The sequence below is a fragment of the Lemur catta genome, chromosome 5 (genome assembly GCF_020740605.2).
Source record: "Lemur catta isolate mLemCat1 chromosome 5, mLemCat1.pri, whole genome shotgun sequence".
Taxonomy (NCBI): Eukaryota; Metazoa; Chordata; class Mammalia; order Primates; family Lemuridae; genus Lemur; species Lemur catta.
In genome coordinates this window covers 92,452,800-92,465,049 of record NC_059132.1, presented here as the reverse complement: position 1 = coordinate 92,465,049, position 12,250 = coordinate 92,452,800, and positions in this window count along the sequence as shown.

Genomic DNA, 12,250 nt, shown 5'->3' with positions numbered 1-12,250 from the left:
CTAGGATTACAGGCATGAGCCACCGCGCCTGGCCTTGAATGCTTTCTTAAAACTGATTTTGTTGTAGCTCTCAGTTAAGTGCAATGTAAAGCCCTAAAATAAAACTAAATGAGATACTGCCATATAAATAAAAGTCCTAGTAAAACATAAAGTGCTATAAAATGGATATCATTATTATAGTACAGTAAAAAGGTGTAAGTATATAATTTGTAAAGTATCAAATATACTGTTGAAATATTTATCATTTATGTAGGCTTTTTACCTCCCTGAGTTCCATTTACCATGAATCACCAGGAGCATAATCACATTTTTACAGAAAACATAATACAAGAACAGTAGGAAGTGCCTGTTAAATATAAGGCACTAGTACGGGGAGAAGAGTAGGAATGCATCGATGAGTATGACAAGGTCTTGCCTTCGAAATTAAAGAAAATGTTAATACCTGGATTTTAACTGAAAGGTTGTTTCCTGAGTTTATTTTTATTATTGTCCTGGATTCTTTTTACCATAAACCATTTAATTAAAAATTTTTGCTATTTGTGGATTTGGTGATATTATAGCATAAAGTAAATATCTGCATTCATAAATTTTCATATTACTGTTATATATTAAATTTTGCAAACTATTTTTGATGTGATATTCTAATAGGGAACTTGTCATCTATACAGATAAAAGTACTTAAGCAGGCTTTTGTTACTTACTTAAGGTTATGATTCTATGGTATGAGTCCTCCCTTAGTGAGAAATGCATAATTTAAATATGCCCAATTAAATGAGATTTTGTGGACAGAAGACTTATAATTTTTAAAAGTGTGATGGGTATAAATTAAGCCGATAATGTGATTTAGTTTCTTTTTTTTCAGATATTTGTTTTACCAAAAATAAAGACACAAAAATACCAGGTTGAATCAGATGAAACTGCTCTTTTGTAGGCCCAAGATGGTCAAATATTGACAATATCATGGGTTGAAATAAAAACATTACTGGTGGAGTGTATATGAAGATGCACAAAAACATACTTAGTGACATTTCCTAAAAAAATTGCATTTTCTCCACTATGGGAAGAAGATATTAAGTAAAACTCTAAATTGGTTAGCATTAAATTTCATCACAGCTAAATCCCTCAGGATGACTGGTTCCTGGACACTAAATCAGCATTTCTACTATGCTAATCTCTCTGTGATTTAGTTGCTAACAATAATGCAAGATTTTTGTTTAAGGCTATTTATTTGCTGCGATCAAAACCTGCACCATTCTAAATGGTTTTTGCTGGATTACTATATAATCCATAATCCACCTTCAGATTCCCTCTCAAAATTAATCTAAACCTGCAAAGAGGATGAGGAAGCAAACAGAGAGTAGAAAATTATCTTTGATATGAAGATTTATCTCAAAAAGATTGGTTTAGTCACAATCATTAAAAAGTGCTCAGAGTATCATTGAAGTTTATCAAGCTTTGGAATAATAGGTCATCATCAGATAACCAGGCTTGCAACAAGGGACTTCTACTTATTGATACAAGTGTCTGATTTTTTCCTGCATTAGTTTTTTTTAATCTATGTTAGTCATAATAACATTTTCTTAACTTCATTGTAGAACTGTGGTTGAGATTAAATATTATAATATTCATAAGGACCATTTGCAAAATAAAAAGAATCAAATAAATTTAATAATTATTGTTTGTATTAATTTAAAATTGCAACAATGCAATCATCTAAAAATTGACAAAAATAGCCCATGTCCCAACAGTGTTTTAAAGAGATCATTATGTTACACTAACCAAGACCAAAAAAAATGGCTCTATTTTAAAAACATTAACACAATGCAGAGCATTTGTAATAATCCTACTATTTAGAAATCTTTCCTCTGAAATTTTATATATAGGATTGCATTTTCCAAACATCTGAAAGAAAACTCATTCAATTGTTCATTTTTAAATTTATGTATAATCTGAAGGAGTATCATAGCCTGAGACACTATCATAGCCTTCTCTTCAATTAACTATATTAGTTTTATTGTACCACAAATTGTGAACAGACCTTTGTCATTTACGTTGAAAATAAGCATGCCCATATAGTAAATTGTCCTTCAAGAATATATTTTGTATATTAAATATAAAGTGATTTACTATATTTGTTGAGATGCCTGTAGTTTAATATATCACTCAAGCTGATTCAATGGAAGAATATTCATTATCTAATATAATAGTAATGTACAATCAGTCCAAGGCTGCTTGACGTATTGGTCTAGCGATGTACTGAAAGATATGAGGTTCTTTTCATTTTCTTCCCTACCATGTTTATTTGGCTTTCTGCTCTCACAGCTGCAAGAAGACTGCAGTAGATTCTACTGAAATATCAAGATATGAAAATTTCCAGGTGAATAAAGAGACTATTTCTTCCCATGTTATCTAAGGAGAATTGAAACCCCACACAGGACTTTTGCCCATAGTTCATTTGCCAGGATAGGTTTCTATGCTCATTGCTAAACAAATCACTGGCAAGGGGACTAGGACTGCCATTTGGCTGAGATAAGTCATTTGGTGTGGGAAGAATGCTAGAAAGTCAATTATAAAAATCACCCTAATTGTGCAGTCTTTTATTATTCTCATACAAAGATTCATCTTAAGTATAAATCTTAATATAAAAAAATGCAGGACTCTAAGATATCTGTTTTTTATATCCAGAGGCAAGAGGAAATCTTGCACAGCAGATTAGCACTGACCTAGCTCCCAATTGGTAGGAAACAAAATGAAAATCTTATTTATTTCATCCCAACTCATGAGGTTGTTAACTGTACATGCTTCTTTTTTCTCCACTAGGGTAATCTTTTCATGTCAGGAAAGATGCTGAATTACATACTTCCTACAAAAGCTTGCAAAAGGCAAGATGTGAATTAAAAGCGAGCGTATGCACTCAGATTTTTAGTGCCTCACTCTCACATGTAAACAGATGAGGAAAATCATCAGATATTTGAAGAAAGCCTCTAACATGAAAGAAGTCTTAGCAAAGAAAGAGAAAAAAATGAATTCAGAGGAAATAAAGATTTATAGAGAATATTATAAAGGAAAATATTATTACGTGTTTATAAACATATAATTGATGAAAATTTTCAGACAGCTAGAAAAACAAAACACAAGGAAATATACCAAAGAAGAGAAAAACATATCAAAATTAGAGTATGCATCCAGGACTTCCAGTAAAATATAATATAAAAAATGGAAGTGAATTTATATTTTAAATTTATTAAAATTTTCCATAGCTGAATAATAGTTTCCAGGAGTACTCGGAGAAATGGTTTTTAAAAACACCTACACTGGGCCAAGTATGGTGGCTCACGCCCATAATCCCAGCACTTTAGGAGGCTGAGGTGGGAGGATTGCTTGAGGCCAGGAGTTTGAGACTAGCCTAGGTAACATAGGGAGACCCCCATATTCATGAAAAAAATTTAAAAATTAGCTGGGCATGGTGGTGCATGCCTGTAGTCCCAGCTACTTGGGAGGCTGAGGCAGGAGGATTGCTTGAGTCTAAGAGTTTGAGGCTGCAGTGAGCTATGATCATGCCACCACACTCTAGCCTGGGCAACAGAGCAAAAATGTGTCCCACTACCCAAAACAAACAAACTATTAAAAACCAGTCATCTTAAAATTTCATAACAATGGATATGAAGTAAGATCCTAAATTCTTAGAGGAGAAAAAAAGAGTACATGTCACCTACAAAAAGTCATAATACAAAATGTACTCAGACTTCCTGCTAGAAGTTAGAAGAATGTAGAATGATGGTCTTCAAAAGTCTGAGGCAAGATGGTTTACAACCAGCCAGACTATCATATGTGAAGATTGAAGAAAAAGATTTTCAGACACTCAAGGTGTTGATGCACATACACATCCTCAGGAAGCTGCTGCAGTTTGTGCTCTGCCCAGTTGAGTGAGAAAAACAAAAAAGAGAAAAAAATTGGAAAGCTGGAAAGAGAGATTTGCCGCAGAAGAGGAAAGGAATTCCTAAATTGATTGTCAGGGGAAGAACGTCCCAGGATGACTAATGAGCAATGAATCTAGAGAGAGATTGGTTCCAACTGGATCTGGAAGACAGAGACTTCAGGAAGGATGCCTCCAAGAAAAAGTTAAACTGAAGAATTATGTGAATGTGTTTTGATTCATTTAGAAGATATTTAGAGATCATTCAAAGATGAACTAATGATAACCACACTGAAAAATGACCAAATAAAATAATTAACTCCAAGGCAATAAAGAGTTGAGCCAAATATGAAATATAATAGTGATGCTATATGGAATATTCTATATTGCTTAGCTATGAATAATATTAAATAACCACAATGATATAAATATTGATTATTAACTTAATCAAAAACTTAGGTAATTCTTTGGGAAGAGAGTCTGTGTGTGTGTGTGTGTGTCTGTACCCATATGCACATGTCAATGCATGTGTTTATGTACATGTGCTTTGGCAGAGATAGAGGAGGATGAGAAAACTCAATCTTTCTCTTCTATTTTACACTTTTGGAGGTCCATAGATACTACCGCTGATTGAATATTCAAGAAATAAGCAAATATATACGTGATTTACAAATGTAAATAATAGAATTAACAGCTAAAAATGTTGAATGTGGTAACTCTGGGGATTGATAATCTGAGATACAAAAGAGAAAAAAAGAAACTTGACACTGATGCAAGACTCATACCATTTTTAACAATAGTAGTATAATTTTGATGAGAATGAAAACCAAAGGAAAAAATCAACAGGTAGAATATTTTTTAAAACAAAAGACAAGTTTATATGGAGAAAGCAAATGGTTGTGAAGGCAGCCTTATTTTACATTTGTCAGTTCTTCTGTATCTATAAAAAAGTATACCATGTACATTTAAAAATTAATATGATATATAAAGGAGAAAAAGAAGACCAAGAGTCACCATGATATATAATCGCCCACTCCCCAAATATATAAATAATTTTAATGAAATAATGGCTGGAATATCGGGTGCCAAATATACAATAAATATGTATGAAATACCTTGAAGAAAATAGTATATAATAAAGTTCTCTCTTTCTATTTCAATGTCATTTAATTATGAATATACAGTCTAGAAATAGAAATAAATATTGAAATTAATAGCTCTTCAAAAACTTTTACTACACTTGCATATCTTCTTAATTTTCTATTAAGTAGAAACAAATGATGTTCCATCTTCATGATTACATAATTGATTATTCTGAATTAATATTTTCATATTTGGATATTTTATGCAATAAAAACATTCTTTCTAAAATATTATTTGTATTCTACCAAGGGACTTTGGGACTAGCACGTGTATCTATCCCGGGATAGCAGCTATTTAGTAAACAGGTCCAGATGTTTAGGATAACAGCTTTCCACCTGCATGTCTTGGGGACTCCTCTGCCTTCCCCCTCTCTACCTCCTACCAAGTTCCCTTCTGTCATATCTTATTTAATGCAGCAGATGTGGATTAACTAAAAACAATATAACAGCTTTTTAGAAATTGAACAATTACAGATTTTATTAGCATGGTAATAAAAAGTTATCATGTCTTCCAAGCTCAGAAGACCATTAGGTGCTAGGAAACATTTAAATAAGTTTATAATTCTCACAATAGGAGTCACTGGTTTCTCAAAGAATAGTGCATAAGATAGCCACAAAGAACTTTGGGGAGGGAGGATTGATTTTTCTTACAAAATATATAATCCGATCTAAATGTAATTGCTGCATTTAAAAGCAAGTAGAGTTAGAGAGATGAGGAGGTTTAATTTCCTAAGTGAGTGACAGAAAGATAGCACTGAAGGTGAAATATGTGTCCTGTGTAATAATATATGGAGAATGTCTTTAGGGAAACCCTCTCTATCTAGGGACAGAGGGAACTCTAGTGACAACTTAAGTGTACTCAAGGGTTGATCTATTCTTATGCAGATGCAATAACTATGGTTCTGTGTGGCCAGCTCCCTTCCATGCATGGTGCTGACTCCTGCGCCAAGTGCAGGGAGGAAAAAATGATTGCGCTATATGTCCAATTGATTCTGCCCCTCTTGTGGAGTGTGTCAAATAAATTGCATTTTTCCTGAGCCCATTTAGATGGAGTATTATCCTGCTGTGTTCCTTTGGATCCTGTACAGATTTCTGATTGCTGAATTGTAACACTAATCATAATAATTATCTATGTAATAAGTTCACAATATGAATTGTTACAGATGGTCACATTTTCTATCACAGAGCAATCAAGCCTATTTGTACAATCTACTTGCTCCTAGATAAAACAAAAGGCAACATGTAAGTTTCTGTATGTTCATCACACATTATGAGTGGCAATTTAGGTCTAGTACATCAGAGAAAATGAGAGATGATAAGAGAGAGTGCTAAAGGACTTTTCAATAAAAGCATATTTGGATTTTGCTATTAGTTTTACAGATATTATCATTATATAGCCAATTAAATACTAAAGATTTGTTGTTTTTTCACAGCAAGCAATTTCTTTTTTCCTATCTAGAATCTGAAATTCATTTTGACAATGGAGCGCATGCAAATGATTATAATTTAAATATAACAACAACATAAGTATAAGTTATTGAAATAGAATGTGAAGCATATTTATGATCATCACAAAAATGGTCTTACAGGACTGACTACAATTGGAAGCAGTTACCTTCCCTTTCACTTTAACAGTTGCCATGTGAGATTTTAGTTAATGAAACAAATCTGGTCAACATGTGCAGTTGATGACAGAGCTACGGAGTTTAAGAGCCATAGGCACACCTTGTCTGTTGCTCTTTGTTTTATTGTGCTTTGCAAATATTGCATTTTTTACACCTGAAGTTTGGCGGCAACCCTGCATCAAGCAAGTCTATCGACACCATTTTTCCAATAACGTGCTCATTTTTGCCTTTGTGTCACATTTTGGTAATTCTTATAATATTTCTTTTTTTATTATTATAATCTAATATATCTTGGATCCGTGATCTTTGAGTTACTGTTGTAATTGTTTTAGGGCACCACAAATCATGTGCATGTAAGATGCTGAACTTAACCAGTAAATGTTGTGTGTGTTCTGACTGGCCGTTCCTTTGTCTCTCTCTTTCTTCAAGGGCCTCCTCTTTGCTGAAATCTAGCAATACTGAAATTAGGCTAATTAATAACACTACCATGGCCTCTAAGTGTTCAGATGAAAGAAAGACTCACATGTCTCTCATTTTTAATCAAAAGCTAGAAATGATTAGGCTTAGTGAGTGAGGCATGTCAAAAGCCAAGATAGGGCAAAAGCTAGGTCTCTTATGCCTAGCAGTTAACCAAGTTGTGAATGCAAAGTAAAATTTCTGAAGGAAATTGAAAGGGCTACGTCAATGTACACATGAATAATAAGAAAGTGAAATAGTTTTATTGGTGATATAAAGAAAGTTTTTGTGGTCTACAGAGGCACAAAATGTCATTAAGAACATGCTGTTGGAAAAATGGCACCAATAGACTTGCTCATTGAAGAGGATCAAACCAAGCACAGCATTCCCTTCAGTGAAAGCCTAATTCAGGGCAAGGCCCTAACTCTCTTCAATTCTATGAAGGAAGAGAGAGGTGAGGAAGATTCAGGATAAAAGTTTGAAAGTAGCAGAGATCAGTTCATGAGGTTTAAGGAAAGAAGCCATCTCCGTAACGTAAGAGTGCAAGGTGAAGCAGTAAGTGCTGATGTAGAAGCCACTGCAAGTTACCCAGCAGATCTAGCTACGATAATTCACGAAGGTGGCTACACTAAACAACAGATGTTCAATGTAGATGAAATAGCCTTATATTGGAAGAAGATAGCATGTAGGACTTTTATAGCTGGAGAGAAGTCAATGCCTGGCTTCAAAGCTTCAAAGGACAGGCTGACTCTCTCATTAGGTGCTATCATAGTTATTAAGTCGAAGCCAATGTTCATTTACCATTCTGAAAAGCCAATGTTCATTTACCATTCTGAAAATCCTAGGATCCTTCAGAATTATGCTAATTCAACTCTGCCTGTGCTCTATACATGGAACAACAAAGCCTAGATCACAGCACATATTTTTACAGCATGGTTTACTGAATATTTTAAGCCTACTGTTTACATCTACTGCTCAGAAAAAGATTTCTTTCAAAATATTGTTGCTCTTTGACAATGTACCTGGTCACCCGAGAGCTCTGATGGAGATGTACAAAGAGATTAATGTTGTTTTCATACCTACTAACACAATCTCCATACTACAGCCTATGGATCAAAGAGTAATTTCAACTTTCAATTCTTATTATTTAAAAAATACATTTCTTAGGGCTGTAGCTACCACTGTGAGTGATTCCATTTTGGGATGTGGGCAGAGTAAATTGAAAACTTTCTGGAATGGATTCACCATGACATTAAGAACATTTTTTCTGTTCATGGGAGGAAGTCAAAATAATAACAAATGTGAATTTGGAAGAAACTGATTCCAACTGTCATAGATGGCACTGAGGGGTTCAAGACCTCAGTAGAGGGAGTGACTGCAGATTTACTGGAAAAAGCAAGAGAACTATTACCAGGAGAAGTGGTGTCTCCAGATGTGACTGAGTTGCTATAATTTCTTGATGAAACTTTAACAAATGAGCAAAAAACATAGTTTTTTGAGATAGAATTTAAAAAGTAGTTTCCTGAGATAGAATCTACTCCTGGGGAAGATGCTGTAAACATTGTTGAAATGATAGCAAAGGATTTAGAATATTATGTAAACCTAGTTGATAAAGCCCCGACAGGGTTTGAAAGAACTGACTCCAATTTTGAAAGAAGTTCTACTGTGGATAAAATGCTATCAAACAGCATCACATGCTACAGATAAATCTTTGTGAAAGGAAGAGTCCATTGATGTAGCAAACTTCATTGTCTTATTTTAAGAAACTGCCACAGACACCCAAACTTAAGCAACCATAGCCATCAATATCAAGGCAAGATCATCAACTAGCAAAAAAATTATGACTTGCTGAAGGGTCGGATGCCCAACAGCACATTTTTGGCAATACAGTATTTTTTATTAAGTTGCACAGATTATTTTTAGGCATAATACTTTTGCACACTTAATAGACTACAGTATAGTGTACACATAACTTTCATAAAATTGGGTGACTTCCTTTCTTGCAATATTTGCTTTATTGTAGTGGCCTGGAACTGAACCTGTAATATCTTGGAAGTATGCCTGTATTTTGTCTTTGTTTTCTTGTTGCTGACTCTGAAATTTGACCCAATTTTGCTTACCAGTGTTTTCTACTAGTATGCCAAAGAATTCATTGCATTAAAGGGAAAAATCACTTCTTCTTTGACTTTATTTAATTTCATGTAATTCAAAGCAGACTTTTGCCGTACAAGGGTAAATGTGTAGAAGAACATACTTGAATAGGCTAGCAATGCCAATTGATTGCCTTATTCTATCAATCTTGTATCTACTTATGATCAAATAGCATATATTACTATACATATGTTATCTATATATTTCTATATCGATGTATATCTACATCTATGTAAAGCTATATGTATGACCTAAGTATATGTATAATTCTATACATCTATGTATCTATAAATAGGATTATGTCCTATTTCTCTGCTCTATGAGTTTCTTCTTGGCTTTATTAATGTTTTAATTTTTAGTCACTAAAAATTTACACTGCTCCATGCTGAAATAAAACCAAACATGATTTTTGCCTAGTACCTTAACATCATAGTCATTATTCTGTATTATGCCATTTGCATTGTATTCTCAGAATTAGTTTGTAGAGGTATCAATAGTGTAATTATTTAACACCCCTTTAATTACATGTATATGCCTTAATAGACTTAACCTGAATGTCAAAAATCCACTTGACTAGAAATGCAAGAATTATATTACCTAAGAAGTGAAAGACTCAAATATTCTTTAGAAAACAAAACATGTGACATGAACCTTTTTCTTCTGACTTATCTAATAGTTTACCCTCTTCTCACTAGTATCTATATGATAAATTTCATGAAGCCAAGGCTACCTTTAACTCTTTTTTGGGGGGGCTACAATTCTGATTTGGTTGTATTTTCTGGATTTCTTCCTTTTTGGAAGAAATAAACCTTTAAAATTCCCAACATTCTAATTTGCAAACAAAAGGAATGAAAACTCTGTTCTGGGACAGCCAGAACACATTACTTAATTCATTTAAACTCCAGTAGAACATAACAGAGGTAAAAGATATCATCTTCCTTTTAGTTCCTTGTAGATATTTAACTGAATAATTTTAAAATGTTCAGATATAAATAAATAATTTGCACTCAAATTATATCTTTTCATTAGGTATAAAAGGGTGCATAGATGCAATAAAAATCACATAAATAGACAACAGAGATTTCTAAAACTATGTGTTTTTCTCTGGCTCCCAAGTATGTAAATTTTTTTTTCAAGTCTATGTTGTTGCACAAATGGTTTTTAGGCTAAGTTACATATATTTCTTTTGGTAGTTTTTAAGAGTGAAAGTTATAATAGCTAACATTTATTGTGTCCTTCAGGTACATATTGTGGTAAGTGCTCTATATGTATTATTTTATTGAACATTCACAAATGCATGTAGAAGGTACAAATATCATCCCCATATATCTTAAACATAGTTATTTTTAAGAAAAATATTCAAGGCTATAAAAAGTATAGATACACAAAAGACTCTATAAATATATTTTCTTACAAAATATTACTTCCAGCTTCCAGGTGTCAAAGCACAATTTTCACAAGTTAAAATTACTGATATATAGATATAGAATGAATGTTTGTCAAAGATTCATTAACTCATTAATGATTGAACCAGTAGGATGGTAAAACTCTTTCAAAGAGCATTTTGAGGAACTAGATATTTATAGATATTTAAAAGGTTAAATATAGAACTGGTTTATGTCTGATGAAGCAAAAAAACCCCCATATGTTGGAGGTTATGTTTTCTAATGAATATTATTTTCATCTTTATCAAATAATAAGAAGTTAATGCATAACTTCCAAAGTCTGAGCTCTTAGTTAATAGTAAAATTCAAACAATGTACATTCCCTTAGATGATGAAATAGTCCTCGAGTGAGCTTGATAAACAATGTCCCTGCACTCTCTTGACCTCATTTCCATATTTTTGATAACTATTCTTCCTTTACACAGTTATCAACCCTAATTCCCAACACCTTGCTTGTGGCTCTGATGTCATTCACACCCCAGGCTTGCTTATCACTCAATCTTTCCATTTAAGCCTTCCTTACTCTCTGATAGTCTGTAATTTCCCCATATAAGTATGGGGTTTTCTTTATTATCCTCTTTAGCACTTTGAGAGTTCTTTCAAACTGAAACATCTTTTGTAAAAAAGAGAAATCTGGAAAAATAATTTATATCCATTATTATTTTGAATATTTACTCTTCATTTTTATTTTTATGTTTTCAACATAAATATTTCATCCAGATATTATGACTTTGACTTCTAGTCTCCCTATCTCTTAGCTTATCTTTTAATGTTTGGGGGTTTTTTGTTATTTCTTTCTCTGAGAAATTACCTTGATCTTCCAATTTACTAATATATTTCTCATCTCTAGCCATATAACTTCATTTCATCTATTTTATTCAACTATATTATAATATATTCTATTGATTTTGCGTGTTTTCTTATCTTTGTTTTATCTTTATATCTTCCCTTTTCTCTTTTAGTTTATTATTTGGTTAGTTTTAAATCCTGACAAATATGTTCTAATGCTTCCACTTTGGACAGAATCAGCAGTGTGCTTCTCAGATGTCTTGTTACTTGTATCTGTGAGTTCATTTACCCTCAGGAATATCAGCCACTCTGTCAATGCTCATGGAGGAAAGCCAGAGTCTAAGTGTCAAGTCCAAAGTGCTAAAGGGATTTCAGGGGAGTGAAGATGGATGATCCCTAGAGTAGAACACCCCAGTCACCAAGAAAACCGTCAATAATGACTGACCCCATTAAACAAATCCTTAGGTAAATGGCTTCACCCTTTCACTCACAAGCACAATCAGCATCAGGACAGAGAGTCTCTACGATAGAGCCTCACGCACCAATCAAGGAGTTTGGGGAAGGAGCTCTAAGGAAATAGATTTCCAAATTTATTCTCCACCTCTTTTGGCCAGCTCCCCATAAGTGCTGAATTTCTGTGCTGTTCTGATTTTATTCTTGAAGATACCCATATCAAAGCTCTAAGCAGTCACAAGTGTGGGGCAGGCACTCTTTGTCCCAAGATAG